The sequence below is a fragment of the Ciconia boyciana genome, chromosome 7 (assembly GCF_034638445.1).
Source record: "Ciconia boyciana chromosome 7, ASM3463844v1, whole genome shotgun sequence".
Lineage (NCBI taxonomy): Eukaryota > Metazoa > Chordata > Aves > Ciconiiformes > Ciconiidae > Ciconia > Ciconia boyciana.
The window spans coordinates 59273927-59298022 of NC_132940.1; the positions used below are offsets into that span (position 1 = coordinate 59273927).

General features: G+C 44.1%; 1 long non-coding RNA gene across 2 annotated transcripts in view; it reads left to right on the forward strand.

The window, feature by feature from the left end:
• Window positions 1-24096, forward strand: part of LOC140654508 (uncharacterized) — a 57614-nt gene that overhangs the window by 27078 nt on the left and 6440 nt on the right. The window contains exons 3-4 of one of the 2 annotated variants that reach the window (XR_012043428.1): window positions 14024-14121; window positions 21793-21932. This is a non-coding gene — a long non-coding RNA (uncharacterized lncRNA). Of the gene's footprint in view, window positions 1-14023; window positions 14122-21792; window positions 21933-24096 lie in introns of those variants that run through there. The other variant, XR_012043429.1, reaches the window with a different exon arrangement.

Genomic DNA, 24096 nt, shown 5'->3' on the forward strand with positions numbered 1-24096 from the left:
GAAGGGTTAACAAACACACAAACAGACTGTTTAGTCAGATCTTAAACAGATAGTTTTTTCTTTTTGGCTTGTTAGCTTAATTATTTCTTGTCAAGAAAACATGGGAAAATGCTGCTTTGCATCAATACAAAGTGATTTATTTTCTTTTTTTTTTCCCCCCTAACATTTGGGTTAGCCACTGAAGAGGAAGAACAGTTATTTGCAGGCTGTGGTGTGTCTTGGGCATTCCCCAGCACCAGCCGCCCGGGGACGCAGGCGCTCACCCAGCAGAGCTTGCACGGCTGCTCTGGGGGCAAGTGAGGGACCCTGCTGCGAGGCCAGTGGAAACTGGGATCCAGCCTTTAGGAGCGATGAGGACTTGCTCTGCGTTCCCGTAGTACTATTGATGTTTGTGGAGTGTTCCTGGGTGCATAACTTAGGGCTCTTGCCACACTGTTGTACAGTCCCTTTCAGGAAGAGAATTATAAAGCACTGATCTTGATTTTGTTTAGCAAAGTGCAGGATGGTGGGGGACCAGAAATAAGAGTGCTGGAGAACACAGTGAATGAAATGAGTTATTTGGAGTTATAGTGACTATAACTATAGTCTATACTATAACTATGACTATATAATAGTCATATAGTCTATAGTCTATAGTTATAGTCATATAGTCATATGAGTCTATAGTCATAGTCTATATAAGTCTATATAAGTCTATATGTCATATATAAATCATATATAGTCATCTATAAGTCTATAGTCATAGTCTATACTATAACTATGACTATAACTATAATGAGTTTTAGTTCTGCAGCTATTTTTTTTTCTCCTTTGCATGATGTGTGTGTATGTGTATGCGCATCAGTGTGTGTATAATTCAGCAGCTGTTGGCAAGGGGAACTGCAAATGCATCCTGAGGTCCTCTGCTCTCTGTCCATGTGCTGATGGACAATCTGAGATACAGCTTTGCTTTGCAGCAGTGATGGACTTTACACAAACTCTTTCCCTTTTGGCTTGTTTTACCTTGTTGGCTTGTTGGTGGTGGGCTGAAAGCATGCTTACATCAGAAATTCTCACTGATCTGGTCCTCCAGCTGCAAGAAGCCCAGCTATTGGCAGTTGCTTAGTATAAAGCTTCAAGGCTTTTGAAAACAATGGGAAAGAGAGATGGGCTTAAACCAAAATCAAAACATGTCTAGGCATTGAAATCCTCTGGCCTTGTTTTTGTTGGACACTGCAGCATGTCTTTGTGGTATCAGTCATTAGGCAAAGCATTTGCAATAATTTATTTGATGCATTTTGTCCATTTTTACTCTTGCTAATGATACTAAAGCAGTGTTTGATGTCTCTGTATTTTTTTTTTATATTCAAATCAGATCTGAAGCATTATGCCAGCATATTCCTGCCTGTTGGGGCTATGGATAAACTATTCACTCTGACTATTTACCATTTGATAGCCATTCTTCCAACTCCATGTCTGAGCAATGATGTGATCTAATACTAATTTTGGTACTTGGCTGGCACTCTGAAAAACCGACAGAGAGGAAAAGTGATTCCCAGCTTCTCCTACTAGCCTAATTCAGTAGGAGCTGTTCCATGAACTTGCTTTTCCAGTCTCAACAATTCTGTGATCTATGGAATCTAGAAAACTTTTCAACCAACATTTTTATGAACGTAGTTCTCATAAATATTTGGGAAAAACCAATAAAAAGGGACACAAACTGAAGCAGATTCATGGGCTTTGCTCACATCACCGAACATTGGTATATGTTTTGCAAGTTGTGATGTTGATGGCTTTTCATCTGATTCATCTGATTTCCATATAATAAGAAAAAGAATTGTTTTTCCCTAACTGTAGGCAATTGGATGATCCATAAGTCAGAATTAAAATATGATTATCTGTTACGAAGATCACAGATTCCTTTCAAAGTTTCATTATTTACAATCCTTTTCTTGGTGACATTTCAATTCTCAGGAAATTATGCTCTAAATTGTACCTAACATGCTCACCACCCACACGTAACACATGCAATAAGCTTATGAGATAGGAAGGGTGAATGTTTCCATTTTAATATTGTTTTTTAATGAGATTTTGGAGTGGAGGGTGAGTATTTTGCTAAAATATACGGCAGAGATTGCACAGCAAAAGAGTCTAACAGGGCTTTCAGTGGCAGTTATCTGCAATGTTATTTTCCTGCCATCTGCGTAAAATCCATCCCATTCTTTCCAAAGCAATGTAAAGGTTCTTTGTGTAGAAGTGCATAGGGTCAATAAAGCAGGAGTCTCATCTCAAATCAGCCCCGAGGTTGCTGCTGCGGTTGGCGCAGGGGGAAGGAGAGGCCCCCAAACATGACACCCCGCTGCAACGCAGATTGCCCGCTTGTGCTGAGCATCGCACGGGAGGTGCTGACTTGTCTCCGCTTGGGCTTAATTAATTTAGTAATATGGATGTAACCTATGGGAGCAGTAGCAATGTGTAGAAGGATGCATCGCCAAGGGATTTTGCATTTGTTGGCCGTACGTAGCCCTTACAGCAGAGGTGGGCTGGATGCACGGTGCGTACAGCCTCGCCTCTCTTGGTCCCTTCCTCCCTCTGGAATGCCAGCGGTTCCCCTCTGGTTTATCACTGGCACAACAGGGTTCGGCTCCTTATGCACTTCAGCATAGCTTCCTTGAAAATGAAACCACATCCTTTTTTTCTGAAGAAAACTTTACAAAATGTATGTTCGGGGGGGAAATAATTAAAAGCTGTAATTGAGTCAAAATCTGATCTCTGTTGATTTGGCGTGACCCTGAAGTAACTTTGTGGGACTGAAGCCAAGGACTCCAGTTATTCTGCCTTTCTTTGATAGTAAAGGAGCACAGAACCTGGCCTGTTGTCTACTAGGAAATGCACAGTTGGAGGTGACTTTGTCTTCTCTTTCCGGAGATTAATTGGTTTCTTTGCTCAGAGCAGGTCTGGAAATCAGAGGTCTATAGACAACATACCCGTAATCATAAAAGATTTATTTAAGGGTATTCCTTTCTCATTTCATTACAGAAGCAGTGTAGCCTAAAACCTATTTCCATAGGCTTACAAAACTAGCTTCTGAAACCAGTATCTAATGCACTGTTCAGTGCTAAGTCCTTATGGGAGCTGGCAATATTGGAATTACACTATTCCCCTATAGCAGCTGCAGGCTTTCCAGTGGGCTGAGAGACTGCCTGGAAAGACCATACAGATCTCACTTGTCTTCACGTTAGGAAAATATTCCCATTTTATACACTAGTGTCCAGATTCTCAGCAAGCCTCTGCTGTTTACAGCCACAAAATTTGTCAGCTCATATGTCTGAATGCTGTGATAACAGCGGATGCACTAGAAATTCCCCAAGCAGCTCTGTAGTTACATCTCCCATGTCCAAAAGACAGCTGCAAAATGTGCTCATTATTGCACAGTTGTATTCAAAGAACTACTGCACCCCAAATATCACAGATGGTACCACTAAAGCATGGGACTTGGTGTTTGTTGACATGAACAGCTTGGGAGCTGGGGCTCGTGTAGGGGAGGGACAGCCCTGGCTGGAGACCCAAGGGTCACTACCGTGTCGGGATAGCATCTAGGGACAACATTAGGTATGAACTTCCCTGGGAAATTATTTGTATCACTGTGACTCTCACAGATGCTAGTGAAGGTCAGAGCCCACTGAACGGAGAAGCATACCAAGGCTTCCTAGCCTTGCAGGGAGGGCTGGTGGGAAGCAGTGTGGGGATGCTGGGTGACTTGCTGAGATGCACACAGAGGCAGAGGAGAGTCAGGACTGAGCCCACATTTCTGTTTTCTGAATCTTGGCCCTGAGACAATCCTTTCTCGCATCTAAATTTTAGAGCGTCCTGATCTAGATTTTCTTCAAGCCTGTCTCTGATCCACTCTCTAGAAATAGCCTCTGCATTCAGCAGCTTAGATGAGGAAAAAAAAAAAGGAAGGGGCATACGCTTTGCTGCAGAGCATGCAAAGCTTGCAAAGCTCGCCTTTTCAAAACATTCTTGTTAGTAGGAAGGGGAGGAAGTAATGGGCGTTTGACTAAGTTAATGTACTCAGTGAACCATTGGAGAGCTGCCAACTCACATTTTTAAATAAATGTCAACATTAATTTTTAAAGTTTAAATGCATATTTTGCATTTTTGCTCTCAGCTCTCTCCGGTGCTACAGTGCTTTCCAAGGCATAGGAGCCGGCACAGCCGGGCCTCCCTGGGGAGCTCCCCGTGGAGGCAGCTGAGAAGGGGTGCTTGGAGCACCACCGTTCCCATGGCATTTGCTACGTGGGCGTAATTCCTTCCTCGCAGAGAAACCCTTACCTGCTGCTTAACTCACTTCAAAAAAAGAAAAAAAAAAAAGATTTTACGTTTTCACAGTGCTGTTTATTTCCTTCAGGCGATACCAAACTGAACCTGAGCAGAGTACCTGTATTACAGATTATCAGTACAATGGCATCTCCTATAAATAGGGTCACTGTAGTTATGTCAGAGCTTTGCTGAGCACAGATTTAATTTAATCAAGGTATCTTTTAGTGTCAAGGCCCATCTGTTTAAAATTAGCACTATGGTCTCTCTAGGCCCTCTTTAAAATTGTGGCCATCCAGAATCCATATCCCTTAAAGGCTTTTGCTGGGCTAACAGCATCCAAAGTGCTAAAGGGAAGGATATTTTTCTAAGGATGAAGCGCTCTTTGGAAAGCTTGTAGACAGGCAGTAAAAACAAATAAGTGAAGAGGGAGTTGTGCTTTTCACTGGGGACTGCACGGAGGAATTTGGCAAGAGGGAGGGCTATGGAGGGTAGTGCAGAAGCAAGGTGTAAGCAAGCTGTTCCTTGGCACTGAAGCAGGAGGAAAGGTATTTCCAGATGGCAGTCGGATGGACCAGCTGCGTAGAGGAGAAGGAAGCAGCCCTCTGTGCGGAGGATTCCCCCTGGCCTGGCTGAACCCCCAGCACAGCTGCGGCCGGGCAGGACCGGGGAAGGCAGCTGCCTCCGCACGAGCCCGCTCGTGTGCAGGATGCTGGCCTGGCTCTGCAAGCTGCAGGATTTGCAAGGTTTTCCCCCGGGACAAGATCTCCCAGAGCAAGGGCATTAAGCAGGCTGATGTTTGTCTCTCCTCTCCCCTCCTCTTGCCGTATGACACAGGCCAAGGTCCCCAAAAGTGACCTGCAGCTGCCAGGTCTTGTAAGCGGAGTCCCTTCGGTCACCCCACCAAGGAGGACAGGAATCACATGGGGTTGATTTTATCTCCACGGCACCATAACGTATGAGCCTACCGGGAGCTGATGTCAGTACAGATTTGTTAAATATTTTTTGGATTAAATGGGCCTATAACACCACCTGGGAACATATCACTCAGTACGTGAGATTTCCCCTCCGTGAAATGCAAACACTACAGGCTTCTTCCCAAAATCCACAGCCGTATCAGTCCCCTTGGCCACCACAGCCATCATCTTTGCCCCAAGAAAGAGCGCGCACCGCGCTTGCATCCAGTTAAACCTGGCCTGCCTGGAGATGCTTTCCTGCCCCCATTGCTCTCCCTCTGCTCCTGTCCTTTTCAAAATATCAGCAGAATTTAAAGGCAGAGCTTGCAGTAAAAAAGAGCTGTGTCTTAGCAAAAGGAGCACCTTTAATCACAGTTTGCAATGGCAGCTTGCACAGTAAATAATAGTTGTCTTGAAATCATATTGCTCCTGTCCAGCAAACTCCTTTCCGTGAATAGAAATGCTGCCCAAAAGTGGAGGCAATGGCAGTCCTCCCAGCTGGGATCCCTCTCCAGCCACTGTGCCCTCTGCAGAGCCCTCTCCCCATCCATATGTGCTGCTCGGGACAAGCAGAAAATGCCCACCCGCACCCCACAGTAACGTGAGCATAAGTTGTCTATGTCTGAGGTCATAGATTTAGTCGACCAGTGCCACTAAATAATTTTTTTAATGGGTTTAGGCATTTTTTAAGACCTTCTAGTTGAGAATTCCCTTTCCCATAATGAAACCCCATCCCCAGGCATGTGGGTCAGAAACCCGGGAGTTTGTGTCCAGCTTCACATGTGGTCCAAAGTGCCCTGGAAGCCTTGGGTCCCCAAAGCTTTCCCAAAGAAACTGCCCTCGGACTGGCCGTAACTCTACAGAAATGTTGTGTTTCGGATGAAGCAGCAGATCTGGTTCATGTTGTTTCAGTGTAAATGCTCAGCCAGGCTGGGGCAATGGTCTGTAGCCTCCTCACACTTCCACCTTGCCCACCTCGGGCCCCAGGCAGGCTGTAAGCTGAGCAGAACCGCCTCAGCTTTTCCCACCGCTTCTTCCCTGCCTTGACTTAGCTGAGACAACATCTCCTCCTTCCGTGCTTGTCTGTTTGCAGCTCTGCCTGTGATGGCTGCTGCAGTCTCCAGGAGGAAAGACAACATTAAATTGAGGGTGAATTACCCACATTCATGGCATACTTTTGTGGCTGGTGGCACGAGCGACCTGCCCAGGGGGAGACGGGGCCACAATGAGCCCATCTGACTCTGCAGAAGGAAGCTCTGAGTCACCTCGCTGAACTGCGAAGGCTGAATAAATTCCTTGGCCTCAATGGAGTTTGCCCTAATGACTCGAGGCTGCAGATGTTTTCCATTTCTCTTTTTGAACTTGCTCTTTAATATTAACCAAAGTAATTATTAATTCCTTTTTTAACCTAAAATGAAGATTATCATGCTGTCTGTCAAGTACGCACTAGCACTCCTTAAAAGCAAGTATTTTATATAACACCTTCAGATTAATATATATGCAAATAAGATATTACAGATTAATTAGTATGCAAATCAAGCCACGTGTTATTTGTGTATACATATATCTTTCCAAGCCTACTGCCTGGATGGGCCAGCAGGTAGCTTGTGTGCTTGTTTATGAACCCGTACCTATTACGCCATGGTAGCAGTGAAGCTTTCTCTGGTGTGCACGTTATTTCATCTGCCTCTGCACAAAGATACAACGCTGAGAGTTTAAAGGCTCTCCCATATTTTTCAAAATAATTTTTCATGCCTGTAAATGTTTGTATCTGAGCTGCTGATCTCCAGCTAAGATCAGGTAGTTAGACTTCAAAATGCCACCTTTTCCAACTGAAATCACAGTGGAACACGATTTACCAAGTTCAAGCCACCAAAATCTCTGAGAGATGACAGATTTTACCCAGGCCATTATAATAACAGCAGTAGAAGCTGCAGACAGGACATTTGTAAGTGCAGGAAAGAAAACCCAGCATTAGCAAACCTAAAATTACTTGGGAGCAGCTGTTCCTGAATCAGCAGGTTGATGAATAAGAGTGGGGATGACATGACCAGCTGTGCTGGAGGTCCTGCACAAGAGCCACTTTCCTCGTGGTATCCCTGGGACAAGCAGGGGCCAGACCCAGCCGGTGGCTCCCAGAAAAGCCCGCCTGTGTGGTAGGAGGTGCAAGCGGTAGAGCTGAGACCTCCGGGGATGACTGCTCTGACGGGTGTATTTCCATCCATTTTTGTCTTTCCCAAACTCCAAATCATGTTCTCCACTCCACATGGGTTTGCACCCTACTTATCCTACAGAAACATGGAGTTTGGCTGCAGGTGTTAAAAACTGGGAGATCAAGGAGTGCATCCATAGGGTCTTCTCATGGCCTGCAGAGCTCTCGTGGTGCTCCCTGCATGATTTTCTTCCTCTTTTCCAAAACAGCATGGCTGATCTCTCAGAGCATCTGGAGTAGCAGTCAGCTTTTCCAAAGCCTGCTTTCCCTGCCTTGCATCACTCAGCACTCAAGAAACATGGGGCCAGTTTGGTGGGAGGCTTTAGTACAGCCAAGTGTAATGACGAGCGGTGGGGTGGACCAGCCTTCTGTTTAATTTAAGAACCTTTTCCCTGTGTTTTGAGCCCAACAGTGAAATCCCTGCATCCAGCTGCATTTCACTGCCTCATTACTTCATAGATCATCTCAATAATCTGATTCCAGAGCTCCCACACTCTATTCCCACTTCTCCAACCATCAGCCAAGTGAGCTGGGTTAAATTTCTTGCAGCACAGAGGGGACTAGAATAGACTACGCAAGAGCCTAATTAGCAATCTTTTCCTTTTACAACATATTGAAGTTTTCTAGGCATCGAGCCATATTCTTTCATAGCCTTCCTCCTTCCCTCCCTCTCTCTTTTTTTGGTAGCTTCTAATTTTTTATTAAAGGATAACAGCGTTATGGACAGCACAAGATACTTTCTTGCATATCGCTAAGCATTAAAAAGGAAAGTGTCAGATACAGAAGATAAGAGAAAAATAGAGCTAAAGCAGCTAGGCACATTGCAGGAGCGATACATACAGCCATAATAAAAGCTATACCAGTGATTTGCTTTTAGTTGGTTCCTGCCATGGGGCTTTCCTCCAAAGACATTCAGTATTACCTGCCTAGGACAAGCAATAAAGCTTTCTAATTTTCTTCATTGGGCTGTATTTCTGGAGTGGGCCTCTTTGGCCTGAGTTTCCTACTGCCGGGGTTGTTCCCCAGACAAGTGGAAGTGTCTCTTTCCGTCTGTGTGTCTCCCAGGCCAACAGCAATTAAAACTTCCTTGGGCATATGGTATGTATTCAGCTGAAGTGCAGTCACTGCAAGTTCCCTGAAAACCGGAAGAAAACCCTGTGTTTTGGATTGTGAGCGTTTTAAAGACCTGTGTTTTGGTCATGAGAGTTGGTCACTGACCATCTAGAGCATGGGTGGTCCGTGTGAATAGTGGGTAGCTATTGAAACGATGAGCGGAGTGAGGAGAAGTGGTCGTTCAACAGTTGGTTCATTGCCATGGGAGATCTTCCCTTTCCCTGGGTGTGCTGAAGGAGGAGTGATTGTGGATGGTTCAGGTCCACGTCCTTCATCTACCTCATGTGAGGCTTTAATTCTTCTCCTGCAGCCTTAATGAGTGCCCTGGGCAGTCAAGGTAGGTGTTTTTCCTCTGTCCCAATCAATGTTTAACAGCTCCCACAGAAATGACCAAGGCAGGCTCACCTTGAAGAGTCAGTGGTGTGTTGGGCCATTTCCAGCTTGCCTCTATAAAACTGGACCTGCCTCTTAAGGACTTGATTAAGTTCCCACTGAATTCAATAGCAAAACTGCTATTAAAAAAACTGGAGCAAGCCACATGGTAACAAATGTTGGATTTTAATTTATTATAATAATATCAAAGCTAATGCTGGCTTTGCAATGAGCCCCTGGAATGGTGGAATAAGAAAGAGGTGAAAAAGAACAGTGAAAAAATGCTACTAATTCAGAGACAGATATAGTTATTTCAAGTAGATTATTCTTAGAAACACTCGTAGCGTTATTTACAAGAATCTTTAAAAAATTGCAGTGCTACAAAACTGAGATTCATCACTGAGGTAAAACATTTCATTATTATTTCTCAAATCAATTCCCCCAGCAGAATATGAATTACAGGATTTCAGCCAGCCTTTTCAAGAAACCTCTTTTAAAAATTTACATAGCTTATAACAGATTGCCAGAAATATTGCAAGCAGCCATTAATTTACTCCTAACCAATTAAAGCCTATGCTAACACATGCACTGATATGCACACACTTGTTCCTAATTTTTCTTCTGCAGTTAAGCATGAACAAAAAGACATGCCTTAGAACTAAAAAGAATTTGAAGGCATTTTCATGCTTTCTTTTTTCAGACTCAAGGGCAAATGTGCCTTTGATAAATACCATTCTGTTATTTTCTTCCAAAGAAGAAACCTCTTTACAAATCACTACATTTTTTTCTGCTGTTGATTGGCAGGTAGATTTGCAAACAGCAGCATACCATCAGAAACAATGGCTCCTTTAGCTTTTAAGTTTAAATTGTTAAGGTTTTTAATTTAATTAATTTATTAAGGATACTAGGCTGAAGAAAGACATGGAACAATGGGATTTAGGCTTTTTCGTATTACTGAGTCGACAAGGTGATTTACAAAAATGGTCATGATCACCAATGTTCTCATGGGAGCCCTGAGTGTGAACCCCTTTATGTGCTCTTTTTGTTAGTGGGGATGGTGCTACTTTAGTTAAATGTCATCACTTAGTAGTAATCTACATACCCAATAGGGTAGTGCATTAGACTTTAATCAACTATGAGCAGACACAGCCTGGGAATTTTTACAGACCTGTGAGAAAGAAGAGATTGCAAGGAGAAACACTTGTCTCAGCTGCATGTCCCACTGTGTGTCTGGGGTGTGTGTGGTTTGTTATCTGAGCATCTCAAGGTGCATCTTGCTACCTGTGGGTGCTTCAGGCTGAGAGAAGGAGTTAAGGGGTAGGGAAAACAGCAAAAGGAAGCTCGATAAAAATAGGAGAATGGGAGAACAAGTTATTTGGCCATCAATAAATATGCTCTCCTGGTGTCTCAAAGTGATGATAGTGGCTCTTATATCAAACCCACACTTGGTGGAACGGAGGTACAAGAGGACTCCGAGCTGAACCCAGGCCTTCCACCTTGCCTCTACAAATGAAAATCTGGTTTGTAGCCACCTATCACAAGAATGTTTGTGTAATGGCTGGAGCAGCCTGGCTTATTCACAGGGAATCTCAAGGCTGAGTCCACCCAAATATGGCAGGTCCACCTGCAGCCAGCCTGCAGGAGCCTTGGCTTACCCTGCAGTTCGTGCAAGGAGTGTCTCTGAGCCGGAGCAGCTCATGCCAGAGCTGTAGGAGTGCGTGAAGGCTGGCATGGCCATTGGGGGTTCATGTTCATACTCATTCTCCTTGCCAAGTAAAAGCCAGTATGAAAATTGCTCTGCAAAGCTGTGGTCACCCTTGAGACTTATCCATCTGAGCTGCTGGCTGTGTTCCACAGGGCAAGAACTGGAGCTAAGCATTTTCCAAATTATAATAAAACCCAAGTAAGACAAATGAGGTTTAAAACATTGTGATCCATGCTGTGTACTTTCCACTGTGATTCAGTTCAAGCTGTAATATTATGATCAGTGTAAAAAGGCTTGAAATACTGGATTTACAATGGAAATACTGCCTTGTGCACACTAGTGTACCTGGAGGTGTCAATACACTCGTATACTCATAGCATTGAAAGGCATCACAAGCACTTCTTTGGGAAGGCACCATGATTATTTTTCCTTCTGCTGTGGCAAGGCGTGCCACCCTTCCACATATATTAGTACTACAAATTTCAATAGGAAAAAGAAAATCAATTCCACTTGAATATCATTTTTGATGGTTGCTCTAACTCTTCTGATGGGCCCGAACAAAAGACTTCAGTTTAATGTGTGTGTATTTTGAGCTGTGCCCCTTGCTGACCCTCCAGTTTAATTTCCGTCCTTCAGATGAGATGAATGGAGCGTGAAGCAGGTCATATCTCAAAACACTGACACATGGGTTACAGACAGAACTCACAGGCAGGAGAGGCAGCCAGTTTGTAGATTAAATCAAAGCAGTTCTGAATAGATGGGAGGTCAGCAAGGGCCAGCTTTGACATTTGATAGGACCTTGTGATCAATCAACTCTTTCTTGGGTCTTCCAGGTTTCTTGATGACAATGCTTCTTAAAATAAATAAATAAATAAATAAACCCAGATGGGACATGTCAAAAACTGCCAAAGCAGCTCTGGATTGTGTAAAACGATAGGGATTAATTATTATTGAAGATTATAATGGCAGGAGTTGTTTAAAGCAGCCAGCATGGAAGTTAGTGCTCTTTAATTGCAAGCATTTTATCTGCATGCAGCAGTAATCATTTTTTGCGTGGTGTGTATTATATCACCACGATTTTGGTAATAATCCAAAAGCATGATAGCAAATCCTGGTTGTTTATGGCACTCAGGAGTAATCAGAAAGAGTCCCTGATTAAAAACCTACTGTCACGTTGAAAGGAAGGCTGAGGTGATATCCTGGCCTCTGATGAAATTCACCCCCTGCTAAGTCATCCCTGCCAGCATGATTTATCTGGAGGGAGTGCAGGAACATCCCTGAGGAGCAAATGTTTGGCTTTGGGCATGGACCAGATCTCACGAACTGAAGCAATTTTGCCCAAAACTCTCTGTGGGAGGAAGCCCCCCACTGTCTGTGTGGTCTTTGCCACAGAAACATGCTCTGGCAGAAAAAGCTCGTTAGGGGAGTATTTGCAGCATCGCTCCACACCAGACCTGATTTTGCCCCTCTGATGTACATGAGAATATTCCCACAGGTAGAGCCCATTGGAAAATCCTCCATTTCAGTGTGTTTGTTTTCAGAGACAGTGTTAAGCTTTTTTGGGAGAGTATGCAGCCTAGGAGGGTTTGGCGTGACCAAATGGAGCTGTGCTCTCACAAGGTTACAAGCAGATTGTTTTGGTTGTATTCTTAGGAAAATCCTTAGGAAATAAATGATACAGTTTCATCCTTAGGAAAATAAATGATATGGTTTCTTTCTCCCCTTCCTTGCTTCATGCAAGAATTGAAAATACGGCATCTATTTGGGGGGTTGGCTGTGGATTCTCATTAGAGATCATTGTGAAAATATTGTTTTTCAGGAAAATATTAAATTTAAGAAAAACTGCCAGAAGTTTCTTTTTGGAGCGTAGAAGAAAAATAGATGCAAAAGCCTCATTTGATGGCAAGGGACATGCTGTAATGAAATGGAGAAGAGCTGATGAGGAAAGCAGGATTTGGAAGTTGGTTTAGAGAACAGTGAATTTCCCCAATGAGCCACAAACTTCCCTGTGTGGTCTTAGCCTCTAGCTCATGGTTCATAGGCTAGGGCTAACATTTCCTTACCTTGGGGGATAAACTTCTTTCATCTACAACAATATAAAGACAGTAGGCACTGCGGTGATGGAGAACCATATAAGTAACTTGACAGGCAGAGTAATGGGCTTGTGTTTCAATGCTCTGCTAAATAAGACTCCCTGGGCATCCCCGGACACATACTTTCAGGAGAAATGAAAATGTCAGAATGTCTCGTTGCTGCCACAGGAATTCAGCCGAGCTGCAGTCTCAGAGACACTGGCTGAGCGGTCAGTGCCATGCAAGGGCAGGGTTGGGCAGGGCCCCTGAGCCAGGTACTGGCCATCAAAATATGTTAACTTTCACAAAAACCCATTGATAGTGAGAAGGTAGCAGAGGAGAATTTGGTAATGATGGAGAGATGGAGCTAGAAACTCCTGACTTCTTCTCTCACCTTGGCATTCAGTCTCTTTTTGACTGGGGCTGCAGTCTCTGGGCAGCTCTAGTTCTCTGTACTTTTGAAACTCAGGTTACGAGCCTCTTGGAAATAAGGTCCATCTACATGCCTACCAGCGTGCCCATTCTATGCCAGTCAACGCTCGCTCACCTTGAAAAGGTCTTGAGTTCAACACTAGGATGTTGCATCAGGATGATAAATTATTAGGGTTATGTGAAACCACTGCCTATAGTTGGTGAAGAATTAGTTAAATGGTGTTGTAAATTAATAACTTACAAATATTTCAGTCCTCTCTTCTTTATGCCTGTTTCTTTTATTGGAGTCCCTCAAGCTACCTCACCCCCCTCCATTTGCTGTTGGAGTCTTCTCCAGTGCTTACCCATATTTTTCTCCATGATAGCCCATATCCTTCCTGTTTTCATCAGTCGTTTCAGCATAAAGATTTGTATATGGCAGTTTTCTCATCAGGACACCCCAAATCAACACTAGGTCTGTGCTTGGGAGGAAGAGGAAGGTAGCAAGGTCATTGAAGACACCCAAATGCCATATATGTATTCCCTGTGAAGAATACAGATTTGGTTTTTATGAAGAACTCAAAGCAAATGCTATTCATTTAATAATAGACACATACAGGGAATACTTCTTGTGGTCAGTGATTCGGAGAACATTTGTGAGAGTCTTAAAAACATTGTGAGCAGCAAGAGGCTATTTTAAGCTAGAGGGACTGTCCTGGGGGAGGGACACGGCAGCACTCCTGGCTGGGGAGAAGAACCCCAGAGCAGCCAGCCCCAGTCTGAAGCTCAACTACTGCTTCAGCTCAGGCTCTGAAACAGCTCAGAAAGAATCTGGTTAAATATAATGTGTAACTGCGTTTTATTGCTTCATTTCACTTTGTAGGAACACCGCTCTCAATTTTACAACTGAGAACTTAACCCTTTATTCCACTGAAATAATGGGATATCTTCCTTTCCAAGCTGATGATGGTGTGCACAGAGGTAAATCTGACATCTCGAATGGCTTTACTCCCCAGAGGGTATGCAAGAAAAGCAATGAGCAGCACTGCAGGCAGATCCTCAGGGAGTCTTTATTCAAGGGAAGATCTGGGGGGATGCAGGGAACTGGAGATTTTTTCCTGCAAAGGTAAAAGAATTAGCTTTGGGCTGGTAGAGGTCAAGCGCCAAGACCTGGAGGATAGCTTTCGCTAGGAGGTAGCATTACTGTCTCCTTGGAGAAGTGGGTATGTGCAAAGATGTGCCCCAGCAATGGGTAGCCCCCCTGTGTCACAGATAACATGTTTCTGGACACCCTGCAGAAACACTTTGATTTCTTGCAGGTCTTGGTCTTTATACTTGAAAGTCTGGGGTGTTTAACACATTGCCTCCCAACAACTTATTTTGCTATCCTCAGGCTTCAGGAGATGAACTCTGGCATTAAAAGGCAGCAGTGCAAGCAGTCTGCAGGCTCCTCAAATGCCCTCTGCTTCCATAAAATCCTCAGTCCACCTCGTCTTCAGAGACTTCTACTAAAACTGTTTCCATTTTTAGGGATCTGTGAAAAGCAAGTTTTTCTGAACCCATTACATATTTTGTTCCTATTCCAAGTGCTGGCTTTGATAGCAAAAGGGCAGCAACCAGAAAATGGTTTTAATTCCTTCCAGTGGAGGGAGGAGCAGATGCAGACCTGATGTAGTGAAATACTACGTGATGCATGCATATGCCCACATCGAGTGCTAGCAATGAGGAAGACGGGTCTCCAAGACCTTTAGGACACCCTTTTCCCACACCCCTCCTCAGTCCCCAGTCAGTCTGCGCCTGGTGCAAGATCCATTGCTTGCCTGCCTCGTTGTAAGGAGCTGTAAAAATACGCAGCCCACTCTACATATAGTCTAATGTTGACGGATGCAGAAAGACATGCGGCAGGAGAAAAAGAAACTGGTAGAGTTGATCTTTATTGCTACGGTTTAGCAAAATATGTCTGAGGGAAGCAAGGATGGCCCTTCTGAATCATTTCTTGCACTTACTATACAGCCTGTGGGAGAGAGGAATGCTTGAAGCAAGCTTGCTGCACAATTTCTTGTAACAGTGCCTGCTCTGTCTGTATGTGCTGAAGAGCCCAATGTGATTAGAGCCATTCCCTGAGATTTGTCCTTCTGAAACCGCCTTTTGACTTGAGCACCTGGTCTGAGAGAAACCAATTTGTCACCACAATGTTTGATCATCCACTATGAGGAAGGACAATTTCTGCACAAGGTGCTTATTCAGATAGCAGAATCAGTATTTATGAATTTGATTTAACCCTTGAGGTACTGAATTTTGTTTTTCCTTTGCACTAAGCAACGACTTAAAATACATATATCATGGAACCATTGATTTCTACCCACGTGCTAGAACCTCATTTTTTGGTGACTGCACAATCATGAAAATTAAAAGGTAATTGAAATGCTTTAGGAGGAATTAAAAAATAGAATTGATACATTATTAGTCACACCATAATTTATTTGGGAAGTCTCTGCCCTATTTTTTTATTTTAAATAATCTTGCTCTCTCCTAATTCAAATACTTTCCAGGCTCTACAGAACACTATTTCCCCACTTTTATTCACAGTCTGAAAGCAAACGCCATTGCAAGCTGCCATGTTTTTCACGCTTCATTATTGTACATTTTCTAGTACATAATGAACTATCCCCATGAAAATTTGCTGTGAATTGTCCTGTAATTGCCTAGATATGAAGGAAAACGTGGTTAGAGTGAAATAACATTAACGTTAAAAATAGGAAAATTGCAGTTAATCCATGTGAAGAGAAATACTCCATCTCATCACAGAAAGAAGCAAGGGTGCTGGAAAGGAGCTGGTGGAAGCAGGGAGCTCGGCATGCCTTTGGGATCTGGCCCTGATAGAGGAAGGAGATAGCAAAGGCATTATCACAGGGGCAGGTCTCTTGCCCCAGTGGCCGTGGGGAACCTGCTAGAGTTGCCACCTTCAGCCTTCAGGCCTCTGCATAAGAAAAATATTAATTAGTTGGAGTAAAACCTGAGAAGCTCACAGTCATTATGGGGAGTTGGATGGGTTAACTTGTGGAAAATCGTATAGCCGGGCAAAAAAAAGAGTGGGGGAGGAATTAATGAGAGGGAATCCTAGAAGTGCAGCTAGAAAAAATAAGGGTGATTTTAAGAAAGATGCAGAAAATACAAATGTAAATATACATGTGAAGAAAAATGCGCAGTCCACAGGGAGGTGATCCTCATGCTGCAGGATTTTGCAAATCAGGCTGGAGAAAACTCCAGAGGCTGTCACTAAGGAGCAAATCATTTGCCTAACAGTGAGCAGGACCGAGTGATCTAATAAAGCTTTTCCGTTCCTTGTGTCTGGGACTGGGAAATTAATGCTGGATGTAGTGCCAAACTATGTATGTTAAATGTGTCTCTGTCAGCACTGGGTAGAAGTTAATTTTGTATGTTGATGATAGCATAATCCGTACCACACTGTACCAAACGAAAGGCAGGCAGTTAACCTGGGAGCAGGGAATGTTTATTTCATGCTTGCCTTGGGGTAAAAACTAATGGCAAATGTTGTAGAAACAGCATGCTAGATACCATCTTGTCTTTTATTTAAGTGTACTGATTTATCTCCTATGGGAGGTGGTGGAGTCCCTATCAGCTCTTGAGTCATTTAAAACTCGACTGAACAAAGCACTCATGAATAGACTCTTGGGAGCAATCACGAACTGCTTGGGGATGGACAAGATTAAATACAAGGTTTTTATCCAACTATCATTCTGTGGATATAGAGTATTAATCGCTCGGGTGAGAGCAGGGCACTGACGTGAGGAGATGCTGGTGTCCCCTGGCTAGGGTCTCACCCAATCTCCATGTGGGTGCCCAAGCACAGCAGCGAGGAAATGCCACCACCTGCCCCATTAAAGAGCGTATAAAATCAAATCTTAAAAAATATTCTTGAGGTGTGTAAAGTAAACATGCTTGGGCTATGGAGCTATATGCTCACTTGTTGTGACCTGATGGCCACATTCCTGGGCGCTTCTTCCACCCTTGCTCAGTCAAAGCACAAAGCAGCATTTGGAGAAGAGCAGCAGAGAAAGTGCATGTTTGTCACATGTCTCCAGGGTGTGATGCTTTCTAGCCATAAATACATGTGGCTGTCAGTGTGATAAGATAATTATTTTATTGGGGGGTTTTCAACAAAAATACGGGCCAAAACTTCCTTGTTCTACTCATCAGAGAAACTTCATTGAATTTAAAATCACCATTCTTCCAAGTGAAACAGATTTGGCCCTAAATCATAATTCATCAGTTGTTGGCACCCTGCAATTTAAATCTGCTGCAATTTAAATCCACAACAAGGAAATAAATCTTTTTAAAAAGTATATTAAAATCAGTATTGATTATTCCAAGCAGGAGCACTGCATTCAGAGCTGTAAATCTTTTTTTTAGGATCCCAAGATAAAATATTGCAGCAAAACTGCTGTATAAAAAAATCACTACAGTTTAATCATGTGGTAAATTACTAGGATTTTTGTATGTGGAATTTATAGGGCACCATTTCTTTTAGATTGAAAGGGAACATTCCTGATTTAGCTCTGATTAGTCATCTACAGATGGGGTTAATGTCATGCGTCTCTTTGGGGATGTATCTTCTTAAGTAATGATGTCCTTATTGTGTGCTCTATGGATCTGTTGTCAAGACACCTTTAAATATATCCTTGATGGCACATGGAGGTACCAGCAAATTATGTGTTGAATTAACAGGTAATTCAATCCACCTTGGTGTTAATCTTATTGCAAAATAACAAGCTACATAAAAGCCATTTAAGTGCAATTTTAAAAAACGCTCTACGAGATATAATCTCTTTAATCAGAAACAGATTTTGTTCAATTACCTTTAGTCTCCTCTGCAAAAATAGTGAGGCCAGATCCACTGCGTTTCCTGGGAGCCGACATCACAGCACCGTGCAGCTGGGCACAGGGGTTGGACCAGGAAGCCACCGACGCAAACTTGTCGTGCTCCATCACCATGTGAGATGGAGATGGGTTTGGGAGAGCAGCTAGTCCTCTGCTCCCCTGCTCACCTCTCTCACATGCCTGACATCCCTGGGCCAATGCCCTGTTCAGGGCTGATACAACCTGCACCCTGCTCCTGATGCTTCATCTTTCCTTTGGCTTTATTGACTGACCTGGGGGAGATGTGGGGCGATAGGTGTGAAAATGCTCCTTGGCACTTAAGATGAGGAAGGCTTGCTCCGAGTGGAGTGGAGATGAGCAGCACAGGCTCCTCGGGTGGAACCTTCCCTGCTGGGGCTGTTTTCTTATGGGAGTGAAGATACCAACAAGCTTCAGTGTTTTCAGTCCCTGGAGCATCTCAGACTTTGCTGGAGGGCCAGGGCTCATGTGGCTTCCCTGCTGCTTCTTGGGCCTCTGCGGTTGGAGGGGTCAAAGCAAGTCACTTTGCAAGGGCCTGCACCAGTGCTGAACAAATGATAACACACAGAAACAAGTTCTTCTGTGCTTTTTCCTTTGCAATTTTCAGGCTCATTAGCTATGCAAAACTATTTGCTCATCCACTACAAAAAGTCTTTCCATTGTATGAATACTTGCTTGGTTTGCTGAGAAGTATGCACTGTTTTGGTTAATTTTCAGGCTGCCTAGTTTGTTTCTGCTCTGGCTGCTGCCAGCAAAAGGTTTCTCAGCTTCTGCTGGTCTCCTGTGTAGCTGCCACATATTCCTAAGCTTAGCAGAAGAATTATAGATTTCAGATCTTCCAGTCAAATGCAGAACTCAAAAGCCTGTGTTTTTTCCCATGGGTGAAGAGCTTTCTGTTTGTGAGTGCACACTGTGGGGGCCTCATGGCAGGTTAATTTGAAACGGTCAAAAATTAAAATTCATTCCTGGAAGAAAAGCCGTTTTCTTGGAAATTCTCTGTACTGTGCACTCCTCCCTTGGAACAACTTTCAGACCATCCTGTCACAAGCTAACAGCCAGCAGACAGGAAATTCAGAGCCCATCAGTCCCTTTCATTCATTCCACTACTTTTCTATACATGGCCAGTGTTAATCCTGAATTTTTTTAAGAGGGATGTGGAATCCACGTCTGAGAAATGGCTACAAAATACCTTGGTATGAGCCTACAGCTGGACTGTACATGCAAAGGTATCTGGATCTGAAAGCATGGGTCTCGATCTACTAAAAATGCATCTGTTGTCAAATCTTGTTACAGTCAATTTGTTCAGAAGGAGAATTAATGATGACTGGCATCCTTTGCCCTAGGAATCTGTTTCACCAGGGAAAATGGACAGCCATGTTAGCTTACAGCCAGGTACAGAGGTCCAAGTGAGGCCATCGCACTCTGTGAGACATTAAGTGACAAAGATGTGATTAATCTGAGCATGAATGGACAAGGAAAGAATGGACAAGGAAAGTCAGGACTGCAGAATTCCTCCAAGAACTAGTCTGTGTTCAAACCACGTTTCTTTTCATATCAGCAGTTCACCGTAGAGGCAGACATGTAAAACAAAACACTGAAGGACAAACTGAACCGAAGAAGCATTACTAGTCCCTAAATCTGTTCTTCCTGACCACTGCACTGCAATGAGCTAAATCCTGCCTTTGTATCCCACTTTACGCTGTATTCCCTAAGGGATGTGGCGTAGAAATTGCAGCCAAGGAAGGGAAAAGCAAAAGTAACTTTATAATAACTTTGCTCCTTCTAGATTCTGGCTTATGGGAAGGCCAAAGTGACACATGATATGTGTTAGCACAGCCTTTGCAGCTGCTCTAACTCACAGAAGCCTTCCCAGGGCTGCTGTTAGGTTGCACAGCCCTGCACGCAGAGGGTCTATGGCTTTCTCCTGTCCTTGCACCACCCTGCAGCCTGCAGCTAAGCGGGATAGCCTAGGACCACCAGTGCTGGCTCTGCTTCCCCACTGCAGGGATGTTGCCACCATGTCCTTCAGGTGTCCTGCAGAGCCCACCTATGTCACCAGAGCAGCCAAGCAGAGCATGAGCAGGCCAAGAATGAGCTTTACTGTCTCTCTCCATTATAAAATCTTTATTGTGAATAGAGCTCTGTACAATAGATAAGGCTTCTCAGATGAAAAACTGCTTCCCCTTCCCGGCAGAGTCTAAAATTTCTTCTGATGGTGATGACGCCTTGAACAATGACAACCTTCATTCATCTCTTCTGGCCAGGAGAGAGCTGAGAGTTCACGTTTTAAGCTCTTTCACCATGCTGAAGGCACATAAAAGCCTCTCATCACTGTTCAAACACAGTCCTCCATTAGGAGTTATTTAAGCAGGAACCGCTTTCCCTGCTCCAAACCTCTTTGTATGAAATCCTTCCAGCACCACGTGTGGCATCAGCCAGCAGCTGATCTGGTGCGCGCTGTGCTGGACATACCAGTAATGATAGTTAATTAACCCGATCCATCAGTCAGTCCCTTTCCAGGACAGTATTGATGATTTTAAAGCTTAAATCTCATATCTTCTTCCTACATTTGCGTCATTGTCATATATTAAAAAAATAAATAAATGAGACTAGAGGGCACCTTTGATTACTACAGTTTTTCTTCACATGCTTCATTTGCTGGGCCATTTGTATCAGCCAAGTTGTCTTTATTTGCCAAACTCTGTCAGGACTCAGGGCTTGCTCTTCTGGCAAAATGCAGTTTGATCCCAAATTTGTTTTCAGCTTTTGCCTCAATATCTGTTGTTTTCCCAAAACACTCAAATAAAACATAAGAACAATCAAAAGCTAGTTGATTTATTTTTAGGTGCCAACAGTGCATTTTTTTCTCCTTAAAAACTCTTTTGGTCATGAAAATAATGACCTTTTTCTGCAAAGAAGGTATTTCTTTTCTACTGGAGCTAACACAAAAAGAAGAATGGTCTTGCAATTAAGGTGATTTTGAACAAAGTTTATTCCATGCCTGGCTTGCCTCAGCCTTCCTGTGTGACCTTGGAAGTATCCCCCAACTCCTGACAATTCTCTTCTCCGGTAATCAGGCTCTGCAAAGGTATTGCCAGATTAAAGGTCAGGCTTTCAAAAGTGATGAGTGGTTTTGTTTCTCTGAGTTAATCTACAGAGGTTGGGTACTCCAGCACCTCTGAAAATGAAGCCCTGTTACAGAAATTTGACGTGAAGGGAGGCATCCAGGAACCCAGGCACCTAGAATCAATAGTTGCTTTCAGAAATCTTGGCCTACACCCATGAACGCTTGTAAAGTACTTTACATCCAAGTGTTGGAGAAGAGAGAATGATTGAAATGTTTTTAAGTTATTCCCAGGACTAGGAGTTTGCAGGATTGTGTCACAATATGAAAAAAAAAAAATATAGTAGATGTAATGAGGAAATTCTCACAAGTTCAGGGAGAAAAAGATATTTTCCGAAAATGCTGCTGATTGGCTTTAGTTTGGTCTGGTCCTCTTCTTTCAAGGCTGACATAAATCTTCTGAGCAAAGGTGCTTTCCTGGGAGCCGAGCAAATGTCTGCTGAATCACTGAATTTAACTCTTTCTCAGCAGACTGTGATGCAGCGCACACCCATGACCTTGCAGGGCCTAAGCCCAGGGATGATGTGCTGATTTACACCCCATGAGTATCTGGCTTGTAATATGTCCATCTGCTTGCCTGCTTGCTTGTTGTCTCTTCTTGCACACAGATGTCTGGGCTCTGCAGTGGGGATGACCCATCCCACCCTCCCAAGGTTGCTTCCTACAGATGCCTCCAACCATGCTTGGGGCAGAAGGTCCCTTCTCCAGCCCACCACCACATGCAGCTCGACGAGGGTGGCTGCCTCCTCGTAGGTGAGCGGTGGCCACGGGTCAAAACTGGGGGGGAAAGGACTCAGAAGAGAATCTCAGCCTTGACCAAAAATAACCCTGCTGTTTAGGGGCCGCCTGAGAGGTGGGATCCCTTCTGAGGAATTTCATGCTTGAAAGGTGAGACAAGTCTCCTGAAAAGGTTATTATCTCGAGCAGACAAATCCTTCAGCAGGTTGGGCTTTCTTTTGTATACCTCAAACAAAGAGCCAGCACAATCAAAGAGCTGTAAGATCTCTTTTTTTCCTGTTTTTTTTTTGCTGCCTCTGTGCCGTTCCCTTTCATTTCTGCTGCCCACAGAAACTACCGCGCCTCCCTATCTTCTGCTGAATATACATCAAATAGGAGGTGAAGCACTGGCAGTCTTCACAGGAGAAGCCAGGCGGTGAGGGGGAGGGCGTCTTGCATGCTGCACTGTTTCATTAAATTATTTTTCCTCCTCTTCGGGGAAAAAGTAAATGTGGGTGACCCAGAGTAGACCGAGAAATGTGTGTGCATCGCAGGCTGGGAAGGAGCCTGAGGCATGCGATGAGTGCTGGTCAGCTGCTTCTGCTTCTGCTTCTGGGCTAAAGGGGTGCGGGGCTGCGGTGGGGCTGGTGCTGAAGGGTGCGGGGGGCTGCCGGGACCCCCCAGGCCAAGATGAGCTGCTGCAGCCTGGGTCTCTCTTGTAGGTGATGCAGGGATGCTGCCGCTGCCCACACCTGGCAGGAGCTACCTCTTCCCCTTTAGGAAAAAGGATTTTCTTGAGCTCCCCTAAAAACCAGGTCTGGCATAACCGCAAGACCACTTCAGGTTAATGTTTTCCCGCTTCTCCAAATGCCTCTATCTCTTGCTTTAGTCTCACCTATAAAGTGTAATTCGCCTATTCAAACCAACACTACTGCGTGTTCCCTTCTGTGTATGTAGCAGATACGATAATGGCAATAAGTATTACCTTGGCCTGGAGAAAAGCATTGCTATCAACCTCGTTTACTGTGCAATTTATTCAGCATGAATTAATCTTGGAAATGTTATCACAGAGGCCACTGCCGCTCTTGCAATGTGCATTTGCTTTGTGAAGCCTTTGCTTGCGGGGCTATTTCTAACATTTGGCTAGTTTTCTTCAAGCGGTTGTGTTGTTAATTGTCTTGATTGCAAACAGGATTCACTGACTACCTAGCAGTAGATACCGTATTTATTTTAAGGAAAATCAGCTGCACAGACAGGTAGAATAGCTGTCAGATACAAGATGACTGAATTATACTTGCTTTATTCATGGGTCAGACAAGAAAATGGCTGGCTACGTAATGCCTGGGACTATCACAGCAAGACCCCTGGGGCTTGGAGAAAGTCAACAACACAAACGCCTTTGTGCCCCAGCTTATTGGACTGGGAAAGAGCCTTGAAAGTCTACATTTCTGAAACCAAACCTTTATACGTGTGGATATTGTCCAAACATTGCTCTGGATCTTACACTGGAAGGTGAACTGAGAGCACGTTTTGGCTCAGGTGCTGTAATGTGCTTTTATTGCTGTGCTTTGAAATACATCTTTTCATTTCTCCCCGGAGCACTCAGCCTTTCTGGCAGCTTGAACTCTGTCTCCCGTAGTGTTTGGGCCATGGAAATATTGTGTTTTTTTCTGGTTTTTGCATTGCTTTGCTGAACGCCTTTGAGGACCACCCTGCCTGGGATCTCGCTAGCGATGCTCACATGAGGGACACTCAAGCAAGTGGTTTCAGGCTGGGTTTTCAGCCCACCGCAGACCTGCCCTCCTTGCTCGATGCCGCTGATGACTGGCCGAAGTGGCATAGGTTCATTTCCCCTGCTCAGCACCTGGCAGGGGGAAATTTGCTTTTTCTTAGGTTCGTGTTTCTACCAAGCATAACCTAATGAGCCTGATCCTGCTTGCTCTCCCCCAGTGAAGGGCTGATAGACGCGCGTGGGTAAGAGCACACCGTCCCGTTCGGCAGAGCTGTGTCACGAGGAGCTGATAAATCCATTATCCCCCGTAGCGGTGGCTGCGACAGGAACATGCTGCTGTGGCTCCGGGCTGGCGTGTGACGGCTCGAGATTGTGGCAGCACAACACATCTACAGAATTTTTTTTTTTTTGTAAGCCACAGATCGTAAATGGAGTGGCTTTATTTTTAAGCTCTGCTACTACA